General features: G+C 44.9%; 1 long non-coding RNA gene across 2 annotated transcripts in view; it reads left to right on the plus strand.

Moving 5' to 3' along the window:
• The first annotated feature begins 2,152 nt into the window (after positions 1 to 2,152).
• LOC146404982 (uncharacterized) overlaps positions 2,153 to 21,685 on the plus strand; it is a 48,479-nt gene continuing 28,946 nt past the window's right edge. The window contains exons 1-3 of one of the 2 annotated variants that reach the window (XR_014839836.1): positions 2,153 to 2,344; positions 12,185 to 12,359; positions 12,811 to 12,906. This is a non-coding gene — a long non-coding RNA (uncharacterized LOC146404982). The remainder of the gene's footprint in view (positions 2,345 to 12,184; positions 12,360 to 12,810; positions 12,907 to 21,685) is intronic. The other variant, XR_014839837.1, reaches the window with a different exon arrangement.

Genomic DNA, 21,685 nt, shown 5'->3' on the forward strand with positions numbered 1-21,685 from the left:
AGCTTGGATCCAGTGTGGCTGTGGCTGTGGAGTAGGCCAGCAACTACAGCTCCTACTCAATCCGTAGCCTGGGAACATACATCCATATGCTGCAGGTAGGGCCCTAAATAGAAAAAAAGACAAAACAATTTTGTTTCATTATAGGTTTTAGAATTTTGGTAGTGTTTTGATTGATGTTTATTATTAATTAAGGAAATTCTTTCAAATTCCCCTTTGTTCATAGGAATATTTTTACCATGACAGATAATTAAACTTCATCAAATTGTTTTGATCCATTCATCAAAATCATCTAGGATTTCTCCATTAATCTGTTAAAAGTGGTGAATTATACTGAAGGAATTTCTAGTGTTGAAACAATCTTGAATTCTAGATATAAACTCAGCTCGGTCATAATGTATCAATTCCTGTATATGCTACTGGATTTGGAATGCTAAGATTTTTTTTTTTTTTAGGAGGATTGCATTTATGTTTAAATGTCAGATTGCTCTATAATTTTCCTTTTTTTTAAATTTTATTTTCCCACTATACAGCAAGGGGATCAGGTTATCCTTATATGTATACATTACAATTACAGTTTTTCCCCCACCCTTTCTTCTGTTGCAACATGAGTATCTAGACATAGTTCTCAATGCTATTCAGCAGGATCTCCTTGTAAATCTATTCTAGGTTGTGTCTGATAAGCCCAAGCTCCCGATCCCTCCCACTCCCTCCCCCTCCCATCAGGCAACCACAAGTCTCTTGTCCAAGTCCATGATTTTCTCTTCTGAGGAGATGTTCATTTGTGCTGGATATTAGATTCCAGTTATAAGTGATATCATGTGGTATTTGTCTTTGTCTTTCTGGCTCATTTCACTCAGGATGAGATTCTCTAGTTCCATCCATGTTGCTGCAAATGGCATGATGTCATCCTTTTTTATGGCTGAGTAGTATTCCATTGTGTATATATACCACTCTTCCGAATCCAGTCATCTGTCGATGGACATTTGGATTGTTTCCATGTCCTGGCTATTGTGAATAGTGCTGCAATGAACATGCGGGTGCATGTGTCTCTTTTAAGTAGAGCTTTGTCCGGATAAATGCCAAAGAGTGGAATTGCGGGGTCATATGGAAGTTCTATGTATAGATTTCTAAGGTATCTCCAGACTGTTCTCCATAGTGGCTGTACCAGTTTACATTCCCACCAGCAGTGCAGGAGGGTTCCCTTTTTTTTTTTTAAGACGTAATTGAGTTTCGGTTATCAAAGATCTTCTAACCTCTTATTTGGGAAGAATATATTTTTACTTCTTTTTTCCCCATTTATCCTCTGGAAGACTTTGGGAATGATTGGTTGAATTTGTTGTTGCAGCCATCTGGGTCTGAAATATTCTTTCTAGAGAAAAATTTGGGTATTAACTTATTGAAGTTAATGGCATCCATTTTGTTAAGTCATAGTTTTCTAGGCGTTTGCTCATCTCGTTTAAATTTTTGTCCTTGGCCTAACGTGCTAAACCTCCTCCTCTTTCTTTCTGGATCATACTTTGTCCTCCTTGCTTTTTCTTCCTTCTTTCTCAACTAGTGTTGCCACACGTTTTCTCAAATATTGTGCCCTCTGTGCATGCCCTTCAACTGTCCCTTCATGGTTTGGGGGTTGTGACACTTTATCGATTGCACTCCGCACGCCCTAGGCTCTCTGAGCTCCCTTCTCTGCTGTTCAGTGATGGCACCTTCATTGCCAATTGGCCAACAAGTTGTCCAGTTCCAGGATCCCACTGTAGAGCCAGCTTCTTCAGACCAGTCCTGGAACCAGCTGTCATACATCAGGTTCCTGGAAAAGTAAACGCCAAGTTATAAAAAACGAGGGCAGGAATTCAATGGGGGTGTGTCCTTGGGATCAATATTTGTGGGGAGCAAAGCCAATAAAATTAAACAAATGGCAGAGTGTAACTGAAATGCAGTCAATGCAAAACAACCCCCAGGGGAGTTATTTCTATCATTTATTCCTGTTTGTTTATTTATGCCTTAAGAAGACCTTGAAGAGCAGAGAGGATTGATAACTCGGTGACGTGGGCTGAGCGGTGTCCTGCTCACAGTTGATATGCAGAAGCCCCGCCCCCCCAGTGTGACTGGATTTGGAAACAGGTCCTTTAAGAAGGTAAGTACGGTTAATGAGGTCACAAGGGTGAGCCCTAATCTCATGGGACTGAGTCTTTCAAAGAAGAGAAAGAGACACCAGAGAAGCTTCCTGCAGAGGAAAGATCACAAGAGGACACGGAGAGAAGGTGGTCCTTGGCAAGGCTGGGAGAGAGACCTCACCAGAACCCAACCCTGCTGGCACTTCGATCCTGAACTTCTGGCCTCCAGAACTGTGAGAAAAGATGCTTCTGTTGTTTGAGACGCTTGGCCTATGGTATTTTGCTATGGTGGCTTAAGCAGGATGAATTTTGGTGATTCATGACCTATTCCAGCCACACCAGTGTGTCTCAAGATAGCGGCCATAAAGTTTGCCTATATGGAAATGTTGCCTAGAAATACATGCATATGAAGGAAAGGGAAAAAAAGGCAAAAGTACTGAAGTGATAAAAATCTAATTCAATATAGAGGTTATGTCTGGGTGATTGCCTCTGATGATGGTAGAGGGGGATGGGGAAAGAATAGGTACAAGGTGAGCTTCAGCTGTAATATTTAATTTCATCAGCTGGTTGGTGTCTATATTTCCTTTTATGCCATTATATCATTCTGTATACTGAAGATATTTCATAATAATACTAGAAAAAGAATAGTAATATATTTTGAATAGTTACTGGTAAATTCAATACATATTTATTGCATCCCTTTTTTATAATACTGATAGAATAGAGGGAAGAAGAATCAAACACATGCTTGGCTCTCTTTGTCTTTCCCGTTTTCCAGCTTCTTTGGTATATTACTGACATATATATATATATATACATAAATATATATATATATATATATAAACTTAAGGTGCAAAATGTGATGAGTTGATACACACACACACACACACACACACACACACACTGTATATGTAAAGTGTCTTTAGGAGACACTGGGTACCAGCTCTTAGAACCCTTACTCCTGTTTCTTGCTATGACATGATGGATATATATGATAACCACAATAAATAAAACAGCCCCTCCCTCATATAATTATCATTTTTGGTGTGTCCAGTAATAGCATCTAAGATCTACGTTCTTGGAGGTCCCATCATGGCTCAGTGGAAACCAATCTGACTAGCATCCATGAGGACACATGTTCAGTCCCTGGCCTTGCTCAGTGGGTTAAGGATCCAGTGATGCCATGAGCTGTGGTGTAGGTTGCAGACAAGGCTCAGATGTGGTGTTGCTGGGCTGTGGTGTACACCAGCAGCTGCAGCTCCAATTTGACCCCTAGTCTGGGAACCTCCATATGTCGTGGGTGCCCCCCTAAAAAGACACACACACAAAATCTACTCTCTTAAGAACTTTCCAGTATACAATGCCATATTGTTAACTATGGTCATCAGACTTGTAGCTGGAAGTTTTTTCTCTCTCATTATTTTTTTTCCAGCTGTACACATGGCATGCGGAAGTTCCCAGGCCAAGGATCGAATCTGAATTGCAGCCGTGACTTATGCCTCAGCTGCAGCAACGCTGGATCCTTAACCCTCTGTGCCATAGTGGGAACTCCTGGAAGTTTGTTCTCTTTGACCAATGTCTTCACATCTCCCCACCAGTCCCTCAACCACCAGATCCTGGTAACCACCATTCTACTCTCCAGTTCTTTGAGGTTGGCTTTTTTAGATTCCACATATAAGTGAGAATATACAGTATTTACCTTTCTCTGCCAAACTTATTTCACTTAGCCTAAGGCCCTCAGGTCCACCCATGCTGTTGTAAAAGGCAGGATTTCCATCTTTTTTATGACTGGCTAATATTTCATTGTATATGTAGACTACATTTTCTTTATCCATTCATCTGTTGATAGATCCTTAGGTTATTTCTATGTCTTGTTTATTGAGAATGATGGTTCAATGAACACAGAAGTGCAGGCATCTCTTTGACAGAGTGAGTTCATTTTCTTTGGAGAGGTACCAGAAGTGGGATTGCTGGACTGCATGATAGTTGTATTGTTAATTTTTTGAGGAACCTCCATACTGCTTTCCATAGTGACTGCACCAATTTCTATCCCCACCAACAGTGCACAAGCATTCCCTTTCTCCACATCTGGGCCAGCACTTGATGTCTCTTGTATTTTTGATGACAGCCATTCTCATAGGTATGAGGTGACATCTCAGTGAAGTTTGATTTGTTTTTCTCTGATGATTATTGATGTCAAGTACCTTTTAATGTTTCATGTGTATCTTCTTTGGAAAAATGTCTATTCAAATTCTTTGACCTTTTTTTTTTTCTTTTTAGGGCCACACTCAAGGCATATGAAAATTTCCAGGCTAGGGGTCAAATAGGAGCTACAGCTGCCAGCCTACACCACAGCCACAGCAATGCCAGATCCCTAACCCACTGAACAAAGCCAGGGATTGAACCCGCATCCTCATGGATACTAGTTGGATTTGTTTCTGCTGCACCACAACAGGAACTCTCTCTTTGCCCATTTTTTAAATCAGATTTTTCTTCTTCTTTTTTTTTTTTTTTTGCTATTGAGCTGTGTGAGTTCTTTCCTTATATATTTTGGATATTAAGTTCTTTTTGGATAGATGGTTTGAAAATATTTTCTCCTATTCTGTAGGCTACCTTTTAATGTACGGATCATTTATTTAGCTATGCACAAGCATTTTAATTTTATATTGATTTTACTTTTTCAAAGTGGTTATATTGTCATTAACCCAACCATCCTCTCTGGATTGTCTTAAAGTTAGGCTATTGCTTTTTTGAGGTGACCGGGGTTATGTTGTGGGGCTTGCTTATTTGAAGGACGTACCTGCAAAGACTGTTGCCTCAATCAAAAGATGCACATTTCATGCAGAAGTTTTATTTCTGCCTCGAGGATGACCATCAGGGAGATTTTCTGCTGATTCCATTGCCCTTGCAAAAGGTTTCCTTCCCCATGATGCTTAAAATAATGCTAATTATACCTGACATTTATTAATAGCTTCATGATTATCACAGTGGTTCCAGAGGCCTTAATAACTAGCCAAAGCCAACCGTCGTGAGAGACTCTGTCACTTGGGCTGCTGCTGTCGCTGAAGAAGACCCAGGCTGGGGAACTGGACATTGCTCCCTTGGCAGCCCATTCCGTTCCTGAAGGCTCAGAGGAAAGGCGGAGCCAAACGGCAGAGGCTATGCCTTATAGGATGTGATAGTACCAATAGCCTCCGTCTTTAGTGATGTTGCTAAGCTGAAATGCCAAAGGTGATTGGACTGGATGATAAAAGCTAAACATGAATGTTTGATGCTGGGCATCGTATACAATGCAATGGAACTGCTGGGACTCACAGAAATCGGCTTTGAGCTCTTACTCTGGATTCAGAGTTTAAGCTGATTTTAACCAGCTTCGAAATTCAGGGAAAGTCCCATCTGACTTCGGGTCCCATGGACAACAGTGATGGGAGGAAAGCAGGCACATAGTGGACTGACTGTCCTGCTGTGAAGGTCACAAACAAACCCCAAGTGGGTAAAGGGACAAATGACAGTCTCCCCGTGGTGATGCTAGTGGTTAAAACCAAGGTTCCTGCCTGCTCTTCATTCCCCTTCTTAAACCCAAACGACCACCAGGGACAAGGCAGGGGCTGTGAAAACGCTGCTCCGAGGTTCCTCAGAGATTCTTGCAGATTCCTTGGTCCTCAGCAAGGAAGGATGGTGGAAAAGGAGAGGAAAGCAGATGGAGGCAAGAGTTGGGGTCGTGGGGTGTGAGAGAATGGTGCTAAAGGGGATTTTTCTCTCAGATTCTCCGGGCCCCCCATGGCATTTCCCAAGGCATTGTCTCCAACAATCAGCCAGAATCGCAGCCCTTCCCGGGGCCCTGCTTCCCCAATCAGCGCCAGTGATGCACTGAGTCATCAGCTCGGTGGGAAGTGCCCACATTGTAACGGAGAGAACATAATCCAAATAGATGGGGTTGAAAAGAAAGTCCTCAATGAGAACGGGAGTTTGCAGCATCGGAGGGAACTGTGGCCGTCGTCTGTGGGAAACCTTATTAACTTTGATTTAGGAGAAGACGGCTCGGTAGAAAACAAAGCAGATACAGGCGCTCAGATCGAAGGCTCTTTTATTTTCGTCATACTTACCATGTCTATGACCTAGAACTTACAAAATGATATAATTCTCTCAGACTATAGGCTTTGAAATTCTTTTATGACTCTTTTATGAAGACGACGAGGAATTTTCCTTAATAGAAGAGGTAGCTACTGGGCCTGCATTTGATTTATATGCTAAAAAAAAAAAAAAAAAAAAAAAAAAAGTTGTCCCTTAACTTCTTGTTTCCAAGGGGATTTTTTTTCCCCAGAAATATATTTCTTGTTGGAAACTGCTTCTCTAATTTTGGAGACCATATGTTCTAGGTATTCTGGGAAGGGCCTGGGCTTCAAATACTGTGTCCATTGTTCCCAGAAGCACAACAAACTTGAGAATCCCGGGGGTGAGAGTCGTCCCTGAGCAAATACATTCTACGTCCAAGGACTTACGAGCAGTAAGTCATTTATTTTTTTCATGGCAATTCTTGAAGTGGACATCACTGTTATTTCATTCTTATTGATTTGGAAACTAAGATTTGGAGACTGAGTTACTGAGTATCGCCCAAGTTGGCACATGGGCAGAGTTCTTTGGGTTTGGTCTGATATTTTCGTTTTGTCTTTTTTTTTTTAGGGCTGCACCCACAGCATATGAAGGTTCCCAGGCTAGGGGTCTGATTGGGTCCACCAGAGCCACAGCAACACCACATCTGAGCTGTATTTGCGACCTCCACCACAGCTCACAGCAACACTGGATCCTTAACCCACTGAGTGAGGCCAGGGATCGAACCTGCAACCTCATGGTTCCTAGTCGGATTCATTTCCGCTGCGCCATGACAGGACCTCCCAGTCTGATATTTTAACCCATGTGGGAGAATGATGATGTGCTTCCCTTTGATTGTCACATCATGTGTGGTGCGGCGATCAGCAGAGTTTTAAGATGACCCCAGGACCCTTCCACACCCCCGCCCTGAGTGGCAGGTGTAGAACCTTTGACTGAAGGTGGAACCTGGGAAGATGATGAGGTGTCAGACTCCTGTGATGAGACTCCTCATCAGATGACTTTGAGTTAATCAAAACAGAGATTATCCAGGTGGGTCTGACTCGATGGAGCCATCCCTTGACAGGCCTTAAAATGGAGAAATGGGAAACCTGCCGGGACCTAAGGTGGGGTCAACTGACTCGACCTCTGGGAGCTTTGTTCCCCAGACTGACAGCTAGCAAGCAAGCCAGCACCGTGCTTCCTCCTTAGCCTCCACATGAGGCTAAAGCTGGGAGTTGCCTTAATGTCAGTCCTATGACACCCTGAGCAAGGGACCCGCTAGAATAGGCCAGACTCCCCAGGAAGCTGTGTGAGGTGGTGAATCCGTGCTCAGGCACAGGTATGTGGAAATCTGTTATGTGCAATAGAAAATAAAAAACAACTACGCCTCCCTCCTCTTCTGAGATCACCTTTTATCTTTCCTCCTACGGAAACTTATGGAGCATTGACTATGTATTAGATTACATGATTATAAATTGATTATGTATTAGAATGCGGTCCGCAAAATCAGATGAGGTCCCTGGCCCTGGGAAGCTTACGATAGGGTGAAGGGGACAGATGCGAATCATGGCAGGAGGGATGGACTGGGGGTTTGGGTCTGGCTTGTGCACGCCGAGGCACATGGAATGACTGGCCAGCGGGGACCTGCTGTGGAGCCCGGGGAGCTCTGCCCACTATGCCGTGATGGTCGATGCGGGAAAGGGAAGGAGAATGGAGGTGTGCGCGTGGGTAACTGAGTCGCTCTGCTGTACAGCAGAGATGATGACAACCTTGTAGGTCCACAATAGTTCAATGAACCTTTGCAATTGGAAAGAAAAGAAATACATTTGTCATAAAAACAAGAACAACAAATAACCACGCCACAGCTGGGCAACCGTGCCTGAGGTTGTGGAGACCCCCCAAGGCACAGTGAGAGTGGGCGCACAGCTACCTACTTGCCTGAGAAGAGCGCAGGCGGCAGCAGTTAGGCAGGGGCTGAGGTGTGTGCAGTGATCGTCCCGTCCCCAAGGGGCGGGGAAGGGTATTATAGGTAGAGGGAACTGCGGGCCAGGTCCCTGTGCAAGGAAACACTACCTGCAGGACACTACCTCAGGACAGCCTGAGGCTGTAGGTGGAGAAGGAGATGGGGGATGCGGGGGCAATGGGTGGGGCCTCAAAGCCACAGGCACTGAGGGGCTTCCTCTGGCATAATGACAGGGAGGGAAGGGGTGGTGGAAGGAAGGAGGGCTGAAGGGGGAAATCACAGAGGTCAGCCTGCAGGAGGAAGACCAGGGTCTGTCCGAGATCTGTGGCTTAAGAGCGCACACAGGCAGGTGGCAGGGGGAGGGAGGACATAGGTGTGGGGTTCCAGGAGAAGCGAGTTAGCGAGGGCTCCAGTGTTTTGCGGTCTGGCCGTGAGCAGGAAGGAGGTGCAGAGGCCTTGAGAAGGAAGGGCTGGGTCCCGCTTCAGGCTGCGGAGTATCCGGGGGCCCTCTCTGCAGACTCAGAGCCAACGTTATGATCACAGACTTTCAATCCGCCGTAGAGGCAGCTGCAGTTATGAGAAAGAGTGGGATCTCTGGAGATGAGGACGCCCAGAGAAGAGGTCAAGGACAGAACTACCTGGGGACCAACCAGTTCCTTCTCACCTGCCTGGGCAACTCCCACGTTCTCCTTTGGAAATAATGGAAGAGTGGGTAGCAGGCCCTCTGTTCCTTTACGTATACAAATAATGGCAAATGTAAATCACATAAATGACAGAATATAAATCATGTTACAACACGTTTCTATAATTTAAATAACTGACTTTCAGAAGCTAGCATGTGATGTAATGGTTAAGACTATTACGATGGCCTCAAGACAACATAAATTCTCAGAACATTACTACCTGTTTAACTTAGGTAACTTTACTAAGTTTAAGTCCTTGGATTAACCAGTCAAGATCCAGGGACCTACAGGTGTACTGACTCCACCAGATACTCTTTGGTTTGTTTTCAGTCAAAATTCTCTGTATTGTGAATTTTTTATTCAAGCACATCTGGAAAAGAATTTTTAAATTTTGATTGGAAAATGCGTGAAGATTTCACATTTAATGATGGATACAGTGAACTCTTGGAGATAATTTAGGCTTTAGAAGTAAAATGGAAGGCTGTGTTCAGCCAGGAGATGCTGTGGCCAGGATCACTTGCCTCCTCGACTCCACGCCAATCTTTTTCCCAGGATATTTTCCATCTGGAATCAGACAGGATGGCTTTAGATCTTGGCTCTGTCACAGACCCTTCCTATGGTTCCATGGAAATTATTTATTATTTAAAATACTTAGCTCTTAGAGATTCACTGAAGGTTGCAGCGGATGAAATAAGCAATGTGTCTAGAAAATACTGACTGCTTGATAAGTGGAAATTTCCTTCCCTGGTTGTGTCTTTTTATCTAAAAGGGGCTGATTTAAACTCCAGTTTTAGGTCCATCCCCCCGCCTCTGCCCCAGATAAAATCCTATTCTCTGAAGAAGTAAAGAAACAAAAAAAGTGAGATTTTTACAATATTACCTAAATGCCTCCTCCTGGGAGACTGTGGATTGAGTGGGGGAGCTTGTAAAAAAGTTCCGGCATTTCATTCATTTTCAGCTGCTGTCTCTGACATATGGAAGGCTGCAATTTCACAAGGAAGTAAAAACTTACCTCCTACCAGGTGCCAATATATTTTAAGCAAAGAGATATCACAACTCTGGAATTATTGAAAGAAAACCTATGTTCTTCCTCTCTGCCTGCTTGAGGCAGACGTAAAAAGTCACCTTTTTGGAATCAGCGTATGACATCACTGGGACCCGGCTAGCAGGGAGGTGACTTGGTGGGCTGAGCAAATCTGGGGCAGAGCTACTTTTAGAATTTTGTTCCACAAGGCTATTCGGACGCTCTAAAATTTGTATAACACTCTCATCTCTCAAAGGGAACCGAGAGTTCATTGCCCTGCAGCCTAAAGTCTTCTTTTAAACTGGTTTTTGCTCTTTCCTTCAGTTCTCAATCTCTCTTGAGGTTAAAAATCAGAAGGCAAATTGCCTGTGCCCTCTCTCTGCACCCAATTCCAGCCCATTTTAAGGGTCCAATTGACTTAGGTAGCCTTCAATGCATCTTGGAATGATTTCAACCTAGCAGGAACATGGAAGGACGAATGACCTGCTGGCATAATAGCGTCTTCAGAAGGATTTGGAGTGTATGTGAGTGTGTAGGTGTGCACGTGAGTATGTAGGTGTGCACACATAAGAGTATGTGTAGGTGTGCATGTGAGTGTGTAGGTGGGCATGCATGCGAGTGTGGGGATGCACACACGTGAGTGTATAGGTGTGCACACATGTGAGTGTGCCCATGAGTGTGTGTAGGTGTGCATGCATGTGAGTGTGGGTGTTTACCTCCCCTGAGGAGCAGTGGAGGCCCCTATTTACTCCGATCTTATTTTGGCCCCTTGTCCCCCCTCCTGTAATGGAGCCCGCTGTCGTCTGATAGGACTTTTTGCACGCTGGATGGGAGGGAGGGCACATCCGGAGTCTAGACTTGGTGGCTCTGGGGGCAGGCTCCTGTCCCAGAGCTCTGTGGGCCCAGGGCTCCATCCCCCCTGGCGTCTGCTCTGCTGACAGAGCTGGGGGAGGGGGAGGGCTACCTCCTCTGTCTCAACTGCCTCTCCTCCCTGGACGCCCCCGCGACTCCACCCAGCCTCTGGCATCCCGTGTCGTAGCTCTGACTGTACTTGGGAGGAGAGCCACTGGAGGACCGCTCCCTGCTCCCTTCCATGACGCCCTCCCTCCCATCATGATCAGGAGGCTTTGCCAGTGGAAGTGAGAAGGAGGGAGGACTTTAACTCAGGGGTCGGCACCAATGAGAAACTTGAGGATTGGTGATTCTGCTTGTCAATTTGTTAAATCTGATGGGTCATAGTGAGTTCACGAGAAAGAGTTTTAATAGGAGAGAAAGAATCTGAGGTGAAAAGGACCCGTCTGTTGGCATATAAGATTTGGGTTCAAATCTTATACTCAGCCATCAAGCCAGATGTGTGACTTTGCAGGTTTCTGAGGTTCAACTTCATTATCTGTAAATGTGGGGAAAGAACGACCACTTCATAAAATTGTTGGGAGGAATACATAGGTCAGTAAAGGTAAAATTTGTTAAAGTGGGGAATAAAACTAGTTCCCCTCTTTCTAACATGTAGACCACACAGAGAGGCAAGAAAGTGATTCTTTGAGCCAAGGCAAGAAAAATAACCTTGAGAATTGCTGAAAATATAGGGTCATAGTTTGTCTGGGGCAGGGTAGGGCAGAGTAGGGGCTGCTGAAATCTTCATGTGAGATGAGGTGTTTTCAAAGCTGGTCCAACGGCAGTGCCTATTTTAGATGTAAGGTAACAGAGAAAAAAGGCAACCACATTCTTGTGGCTACAACATTTCCCATGTGGGATCTCTTGCTTCTTTTTATAAAGTGAAAGTACTGTGAGGCCCTGATAATGGGTTGGTGACTTCTATAAAATTAGGCTGGAGTTGAGCCTCCCCTGGCATGTCATGCTTGGCATCTGAGAAATCCTTCAAGCACATGCATGGCTGTATTTTTTTTTTTTTTTAAAGCGATGGGTCATTTTTAGTCTATTTCCTTCACACAGGTACTCTAGCAAATGTAATGAGTAGCCTTATCTGAACCTAATTAATTATACTTGTATTCTGGTGACACCTAAATAACTCTCCTGTGAAAAATAATTATTTGGATGTCTCCCCCGCAAAGCAAATCTTTGAGCAACTTTAGTTTTCTTGCAGAAAAGTTTTTTTACTATATTGAGGTCAGCAAACCAAGGGGCCTGCAGCCCACAAGACAGAAACTATGTATCTCCTGCCAAACCTAAAATATTTACTCTCTCACCCTTTGCAGAAAACATTTGTCCACACTTGCAATGGTATAAATACATAGAACTTAAAAGCATGGTTCTCTGCTTTAAAATAAGGAATATGTATCTGTCCGTATAGTCTTCTCATGGTACCACCTGACTGAAGAGACACCCAGCACTGTCACTCACTGCTGTCTTCGCTTGGGCTGCTGCAACAAAATACATCCGACTGGAGACTGAAAGAGTAGACACTGATTTCTCACAGTTCTGGCACCTGACGTCCAAGATTGGGGTGCCAGTGTTTTCAGGTCCTGGTAAGAACCCTCTTCCTGGCTTGTAGACACTGTCTTCTTACTGTGTCCTCACGTGGGGAAACAGCAATGCCTGATCCTTAACCCACTGAGCAAGGCCAGGGATCGAATCCACTGAGTGAGGCCAGGGATTGAACCCAAAGCTCATGCGTTGAAGCCCTCACCCCCCAGTGTGAGAGTGGCTGTGGGTGGAGGCCTCAAGATGGGATACGTGTCCTTATAAAATAAGGAAAAGCCACTGGAGAACTTATCCCATCTTGGGGCCTCCACCCATGACTTCATCTAAACCTAATTATTTCCCAAAGTCCCCACCCACAGTGACTCTCACACTGGGGGTGAGGGCTTCAATGTATGAGTTTTTTTTGGGGGGGATGCAGTCCGTCCATAGAAACCACACAGTAAATTCCACGGTGTAGAAAGTCCTTCCCTTCCTGATTATTTTTCTTCTTTTTAGATCTACATGTGTGGCATATGGAAGTTCCTAAACTAGGGGTTGAATCGGAGCTGCAGCTTCCAGTCTACACCACAGCCTCAGCAACCAGAATCCGAGGTATGTCTGTGATCTACACCACCACTCACAGCAATACCTGATCCTTAACACACTGAGCGAGGCCAGGGATCGAACTTGCATCCTCGTGCGTACTAGTCAGGTTCATAACCTGCTGAACCGCAACAGGACCTCTCCCTTCCTGATATTAAGTGGTCTTATTCTATGGCATGTGATGCTATCTGCCTTATGTTCCAGACATGAGTCCCTGTAAGATCCAACGGGAATAGACTTGAGGGAGAAGACAGTTTGGCCTGAGGTCATCAGAGGTGTAAGAGTGGAGTATATTTGACTTGGGTGCTGAAGGACAGTGGTGAAGGGTCCACGGGTCTTGGAGCTGGTAAGGCAGGGGGTGCTGTGGTGTGTCTGCTGCAGGAAACCAGGGCATCGTGGAGCAGGGCATTGGCATATGATGCCCATCTAGAGTCCCGGCTCTGCTCTTCTGCTCCCTCCACACCTGTGTTTGTGGAAGAACGTAGGTTTAAAGTGTCAACATTCTCATCTGTGAAATGGGAATAATGACAATACTTACAGTGTCTTGTAAGGGCTGTTGGGAAGGAGAAAAAGGAGAGAGGTGGCAACGTGCAGTGAGCACTCATGAATGTGAGCTGCAACTGCTCTGCCTTGACCTTGTCATGCACCATGTCATCACCTTCTGCTCCTCCACGCCCCCACCCCCATCAGAGCCCCCTCTGCACGTTCTGCCTGCTGCTAGAGGTCCAGCCCACAAAGGTCTTCCCGCTCCTCAGAATCCCCAATATGATGCTGTGATGCGGTCTCGCTTCCAAAACCATACAACCTAGGACGTCAGAAATTATAACCAGCGAGTTGTCGGCCTGCCATTTCAGTACAAATGTATGCTGTGGCCTTTGAGAGACATTTCAAATCCTTAACAGATTCCAACACTTTGGTTTGGGTTTGGTTTTTTCCCCTATCATTTTCCAGTTTGGTAACTAGTAGTGGAAATCCAGCAGGTTGACCAGACCTAGCATTTAAGCATTAGCAACATGAAAGTTTATGAAAGTGTCATCGCTCAAGGCCTAATGTAACATAGTAACCCCTTATTACGTTTGAACATCTCTGGACTGCACAATGAGGAGTATACATATATTGTAAAAATTAAGTGCTTTCAAAATGAGCCACCTGGGACTCTTTTTTAGACCAATAGGTATCATATATTTTAAGCCTGGAATAATTTTTTAACAGTTACAGTGAAAATTTTCTAGCACCTAAGCTAACCATTTGTTTTTATTTGTTTCTTTTTCATGTAGGTAAAACCTGAACATAAATAAATAAAGAGGTATAGAGTAGGGTTTCTTTTCACAGTCACAGGAATTTGCCAGTGTGCGAGGCAAAATCTGGATCATGAGGGATTCGGTGTGTCAACAGTTCAATGGTTGTGTGTGGATGCATCCGTGGATCCATGTGTATGCACACGTGTGTGGTGTGTGCATGCACCCACGTGCAAGTGTGCGTGTGCCGGTGGGTCTAAGTGTGAGGTGTACTGACACTTGCAGATGAGTAAATAGTTGAATGATAGCAGTGACACCAGTGAAGGTTTGCTGACTCAAGAGCTGGACGGAAAGTGGAACTCTTGTCCCTATTGATTGTGACAAGTCCCAGCATCCCCTGATTACACTCTTGCCTCTGGATAGAGGTCTTGCTGCGTTAGCAGCAGGATCTGATTTTGAGTCATGCGTTCTTCTCCCCAGTTCCTTCTGGGCCTGATGGATAGAAGCCAGAAGTCTACGGAGATCTGGCTCACACCACACTTATCTGTGACAAGCCTGTTTGGCACATGAAGTGGGAATGTCTTCATTGTCACCAGCCACGGTCACAGCAGCAGCAGAATCTTCTTTTCTGTGCCATGACCAGCTCTGCACTAGGATTTCTTGGGTGGAGTCTCAAACCAAACTTCTCCTCCCAGGGGCCAGTCCCAGATAAAATCAGTCTTTGGGGGGGTGGGGAGGTGAGAGTGGAGTTCATCAAGCAGCATTATTTTACAGATGAAGGATTTGAGGCTCAGAGAAGGGCTTGGCCCCACAGAAGGCCAGACTGCTGTTGGGAGAACCAGAAATAGAAATAGCATCACCAGACTTCGGTCTAGAGCTTTTTCTACCACTGCATGCTTCCTGATCTTCTAAAGAGACTGGTAAGAAGGTCGCATATCTTTTTCTTTCTTTCGATGGCTGTACCCTGAGGTATGTGGAAGTTCCTCATCCAGGGGCTGAATGGAGTTGCAGCTGGAGCCACAGCCACACCCACCGCAACATCAGATCTTAGCCTCATCTGTAGCCTATGCCATGGCTTGCAGCAACAGCAGATCCTTAATCAACTGAGGGAGGCCAGGAGCAAGCTTGCATCCTCACAGAGACAACAGTGGGCCCTTAACCTCTGAGCCAAAATGGGAACTCCAGAAGGTCACATATTTGAGCTGATTTTATACTTTGTGGGCCACTGAACATGGTATCTGTCATAGAATACACTTTCAAAAATTGTTATTTGAATAATTCTTTGAATTAATGAAAGAATCGATGAAATGATATTCGAATTATCTAGAGAAGCTAAGAAAAGGCAGATACATGTCCATGTTACCTCCTTCTATAAGAAGAAATAATTTAGATCTCACACCTAGCATGGCATTCAGTTAATGCTGGCCATGGTGACCGTTACTGTCAAGACTGGGCCTGTAACATTCTGCTGCAGTGCTGTCCTGCCTACAGCCAGCTTTGCAGTTGGCATTAGAATGAGAAGATTCTCAATGAGTTTTCTTGGTAAAAGAAGGTAGTGAAAACCAGGTCCTAGATTTGTCCCTGAAGCATTCACGGAAGGGGAGCTTCCTGCACGTGGCTTTAGGCTGCACGTCCCACATTCGGCTATGTCATCTTCCTTCATGGGGCACGATGACCTTTGCTACTAGCAAGGTGGGCGCCCAACAGAAGAGCCCATGTTTTCCCTCCATCTCCGCTGGCACTGGTGAACCCCCACCAGTCCAGAGCAGGTGACCAACGTTCAAGGTATTTCGATTGGGGAAATCCGAACAGCTGTAAGCTGATGTAGAACAGACTATTTTCCAGATCCCGTCCTTGCGTGATAATAAGTACAAATAATAACAAACATGAATTTTTGACTTGCTCCATAGTTTAAAAAAAAATGGTTTCACCCCAATCATCTCATTTATTCATAATTATCATGGGATATATTAATCCCATTTTACAAATTAAAAACAGGGCCTCAGAGAGGCTTTGATGAGCACAGAGTAGGGCCAATGTTTTTAGTTCTTTTAGTTAGTTTGTTGGTTTTTGTTTTTAGCTCTACTGTGTTGTCATGGTAAGCACGGTTCTTCCTGCTGTGGGGGCTGTTCTGAGATGGGGTCTGAGCTGATGGCGTCAGGAATCCACAGCATCTTCTTTCCTGGCACCTGCTCTGCTATGCACACAACTACCTGCTATTATATATGTTGCAATACTTACTTTATCTACTGAGATTAGAATGCGGTAAAGAGAAAAAGAAAATGGCAGCTTCAAGAGAGCAAGGTGAAGGGAAATTATTAGTCAAATATATTCAAGTTAGTGTACAGAAAGCTGGAGCTCCCATTGTGGCTCAGCAGAAATGAATCTGACTAGTATCCATGAGGACACAGGTTTGATCCCTGGCTTTGCTCAGTGGGTTAAGGATCTGGTGTTTCTGTGGCTGTGGCGTAGGACAGCAGCTACAACTCCAAGTCGACCCCTAGCCTGGGAACCGCCACATGCCATGGCTGCAGCCCTGAAAGAAAAAAAAAAGATGAAAAAATAAAGAAAGAAAGAAAGCTAAGTTCTTTCTTAGAATTTCCTCTTTCAATTTATTAGTTGTGTACAAGTTGCTTTCATTTCTACAGGAGTTTCCTCATATATATATATATATATATTCTTTTTATGGCTGCATTTATAGCAAATGAAAGTTCCTGGGTGGGCTAGGGGTCAAATTGGAGCTGCAGTTTCTGGCCTAAACCATAGCCACAACAATGCAGGATTAGAACTTCATCTGCAACCTACATCACAGCTTGCAGTAATGCTGGATCCTTAACCCAGTGAGTGAGGCCAGGATCAAAGCTGCATCCACACAGAGACAGTGTTTTGTTCTTAACCCTCTGAGCCACAACGGGAACTCCAGTTTCCTCATTTATACATCGAAAGGATTGAATAATCATTCAGGTATTTCAGCGTCTAGAAGCTCATCTTTCTATTAACTGCAGTAGGTACTTGGTCTTTTAAAGGTCTTTATAATATCAAATTGCATCTCATATCTCCTCTGAAACACCCGGCTGGGAAAATTGACATTTATAGAAAAGTTCAAGGCCAGATGCACAGTGGTTGCCACAGAGATGCCTAGGTTTCTGTTCAGCCACTCTTTAGGTGTGTGAACTTGGACCTGTAGAAATGAAATCTTTCTGTTCTTATTTTCCAATGCTGAAATTGGAGACTCACAACTTTAAAGAGCTATTAAAAGAATCGAAGGAACTGGGGAATGCAAAATTTGCAGTGACATCTAGCTCATGATAAGTGTTTTCTATATTTTAAGACTTTCTATGGTCATTATTATTTTTTTCATCCTATACATGGTAGATATCTCAGCCTGTAGCCAAAACCCAGCCTCTGTACACCAGTACCAATTGAGTCAGGGACAGAGTTTTGATTGAAGCAGGAAGAACAGCTTTATTGCTTTGCCAGCTAAAGGAGGCCACTGCAGCCTAACAACCCAAAACTGTGTCCTCCTTTGAGAGGGGAGAGCAGAGTTTATATATATACAGCTTATAAAAACAGGGCTGTTGGTAAGGATTAGGATATCTGCATTCTTCTCCCTCCATAGATCGGACAGGGTCAAGGGGGCACAGGGGCATTTTAGTGTTTCTGACCTCTAGCTCTTCTGATAAATTCTGAAAAAAAAAAAAAAATCTGACCTTTATCCCAAAAAGTCTGACCCTATATGGAGAACATAGGAGACAGAAAAAAACAAGTTTCTAAATTAGCCCCAGGATGTGGTGCTAGAAAATGGGCTGAGGAAAAGGGGTCTTTGTGTAAAATGGCCTTTCCGTGGTCAGAGTTCGTTGAGTTTAGAAGGGCGGTCGGGGGGTGGAGGGGGAAAGACCTCCACTGGATTCTGACCTGGGAAGTGTTTCAGGAAACTCAGACTGATGAAAGAACGGATGAAGTGGATGCTTGCAGGACCTGGAGGTATTCAGGACTCAAAAGGCTATAGGTGTTGAATTACGCATTGGCCAGAAGGAGGCTGAAGTCTCCTGCGACCAGAAGCCGGTGGCCACGCAGCCCCAGGGGTCAGTGCCTATGAGGTGCGGGGCAGCCACATGTGTCCACAGGAAGTCGGCAAGCCTCAGCTTGGCCTTCTGTGTCATTGAAAAGGTGGGAAAATAAACTCTTACTGTTATGTATTCCATTGCACTGAACACAAGGTTTGGGGAGAAAATATGAAGGAAGAAAAGCTCTGGGAGAGCCCGGAGGAGACGAGCTTGGACCAAATTTGACTGGGAAGTAGTGTGGAGAGGGTCTGAGTGGAGGGCACGGGAGTGGTCCTCAAAGACCACTTGCCACCATTGGGAAGCGTCGTGGGCAGGTGTGGCTTGTGGTAGAAACAGCAAGTCCACTGGCAGAGAAGAGGAATCCCACGTCCCAGCAGGGTGACCTTGACCACGACCCCTCTCCTCTCTGACCCTTTCTTCTTACATGGGAAGGGCGACGCCAAACTCTGAGCTGGCGTGAGGAGTAGAGAGAGTCCTCATAGGGCAGACAGTGTGCCTGCACGTGGGAGGCCCTCGGGGAAGGAGAACCGGCTTGTTCTGATTATGGCTGAATTCAGCTCGCCGTTTGGCACAGGAGGAAAACAAGACAGTGGAGGCGTGCGCTTTGCCCAGGGTGACCGTGCTGCTCCCGGGCACAGTCAGCAGGGTTGGGCATATTCTGAATTACACCATATGTGTAGTCTATTGGTGTTCCCTCGTGGTGCAGCCAGCTGAGGATCCAGCCTTGTCACTGCTGTGGCTCTGGTTACAACTGTGGCTCCGGTTCAGTCCCTGGCCTGGGAACGTCCACACCCCCACAGATGTGGCCAAAAAATAAAAGTAAAATAAAAATAATATACATGTATATATATATATATATATATATATTATAAACGTGTTGGACGGGAGCTCCCACTGTGGCTCAGTGGCCTATGAAACTGATGAGTATTGGTGGGGATGTGGGTTCGATCCCTGGCCTCACTCAGTGGGTTAAGAGTCCAGCTTTGCTGTGAGCTGTGGTGCAGGTCATAGACATGGCTCTGATCCCACCTTGCTGTGTCTGTGGCATAGGCTGGCTGCTACAGCTCCAATTTGACCCCTAGGCTGGTAACTTCCATATGCTTCAGGTGCAGCCCTTAAAAAAATAAAGCAATAAATAAATAAATAAATAAAATAAATGAAGTTGGTATAAGAAAAACAAATTGAGTGCAAAAGAGTTTGAAGGAAAATATATTTTGGTGTATTAGCTGAGAGTCTTTCCTGTTTCACGTTCAGAAGAACTGCATGTCGTGTGATTTTGACCTTCAGACCTTGGTGACATGGCAGAAAGTTCATTTTGCAAGAAAATATTGTTATCTGTACCATGTTATTCCTGCTTGAGGCTTAAAATTGAATGACGTTATAAAGAATTAGATGAATAATCTTCAAAAGAGAAGTAACAGGAAAAATCTGTTTGCAATTACCTCCTTCAGTTAAGGATAACTTTCCTTAGCAACTAAATATAAAACATCCTAAGTTTAGGTAATCTGCAGATTTTACTGCAGTCGACAAAAGCTGCAATCAATTCTTAAAACCCGGTCACAGCGTAGATATGTAGGACACAGGCTGGTGATGCAGGACGTATGGTTTGGTCATGCTGATGTCTGAACTCTTTTGTAACTTTGCACTTGAAGCCCCATCAGGGAGTATTGAGGCAGAAGCAGAGTGTAATTAACTCGCTGAGGTTCCTCTTAGTTGCAATTAGAGTTGCATCCTTACCCAACCGATAAGGATGTCTGTTGGGTGACAAGAAGAAAGCACATTTACATATTAGAATCCCATGGCCAAGGTCCCAGCTTTGCAGAAGAAAACTATAGAGAATTGCAGAAGGGGCTGCTGTCAACCACCCCGTAGCCTTCTTTAGAAAATGTGGACTCATTTGGAGGATAAGAGATTGTAGCAGAAGTTACCTTAGACACCATCAAAGTGGTTTTTTTTAAAAGATGGATTTTTTTTTTTTTTAAGATCAGCATTGTGCTCTCAGCCCAATTGAGAGGAAGACTCAGAGATTTCCCACACACTTCCTGACCTACAAGCACACGATCTCCCATGTTAGCAGCATTCTCCACCAGATTTGTTACAGGTGATGGACCTACAGAGACACATCATAATCCCCAAAGGGTCAACGATAGGGTTCACTCTTGGTGTGGTTGAGCCTATAGTTTGGACAGGTGTATAATGGCAGGTAACAGTCATCATGGCATCATGCAGAATATTCTCACTGCCTTAAAAAGGGTCTCTGTTCTGCCTGTTCTCCAACCCACCACCCCTGTTGACCACTGATATTTCAGTGTCTCTGTAGCTTTGCCTTTTCTAGACTGTCCCATAGTTGGAATCATAGAGTATGTAGCCTTCTCAGATTGGCTCCTTTCACTAAATCATAGGCATTCAAGTTTCTACTGTGTCTTTCCACAGCGTGATAGCTCCCTTCTCTGTGGCAGTGAGTGGTGGTCTACTGTCGGGATGTACTCAAGAAATCCCCTCTCTCCAGATCCTTTTCTTTCCTCCACAACCCATGGAAACCCGCTAACCATTGGTTCTACAAAGCAGACTCGCCCTCCTAGGAGTTCTACCTATTTTTCTCTCAAAAGTTTCATAAGAGGTTGTAGGGGAACCCAATTTGACATCCCAAAATGTCTCCTTGGCATGCAAATTATTTCGAGCTGAAATGTATCAAGGCCCAAAAGACTCAGGAAGAAAGCTTGATCTTCCCCTTCACTGTGTAAAGCCCAGGGTCACCCCTGCCTCCACAGTCCTCCCGCTGGGTGGGGAAGACCCTCAGTGAGTGAGGTCAGGGTCTTCCCAAGAGTAGCGTCAGTCTCAGAGGCAGAGGCTGAGACCCTGGGAGGACACCCATCCTCACCCATCTCTGCTGGACCAAAGGTGGGTAGATTCCCCTCACCCAGAGTGCCCGGCTGGCCCAGCATCATCTGCTTCTTGAGTACTTACACAATTACCTTGCATCAGAAGTTCTGCTCATCTCGGGGGCACTGGCCTCTAATTAATACAGCACCCACACTTAAGATGCTTCCAGTCTATGGAGATTCTAAGAGATGAGAGATGCCTGGTATATAGTATGTGCTGTGTAGGGTCCTGGACCACACCTCACTCTCAGTATCACCAGTCTTTTTTTTTTTCCTGGCTGGTGAAGCCCCTGGGAAAACAAACCTGTTCCCAGCCGGAGACAACAGGCCTCATGGAGCTAGAGCCCGGAGAGGAGGAAGCTTGTTTACTGGTGCAGGTGGTACAGTCTCCATCTCCCCCCATGCACACACCACCTGTGTTCTACTTGTGCAGACAAGGGAACAGAGCACTATCCACAAAGCTTATAGAGCACAATTCAGCTGGAAAGATCTTTAGACATTGGCTAGCAGGTCCTCACTACTAAATAGTACCATCAACCAAAACACACTCATGGTGAAATAGTCACAGTTTGTAGAAAGGATTCAAACACAGGTCCCCAAT

Source organism: Sus scrofa, chromosome 3, assembly GCF_054392235.1.
Source record: "Sus scrofa isolate SSC_HxYL_T2T_F1_AM1 chromosome 3, Sscrofa_HxYL_maternal_Yorkshire_Landrace_v2.0, whole genome shotgun sequence".
Lineage (NCBI taxonomy): Eukaryota > Metazoa > Chordata > Mammalia > Artiodactyla > Suidae > Sus > Sus scrofa.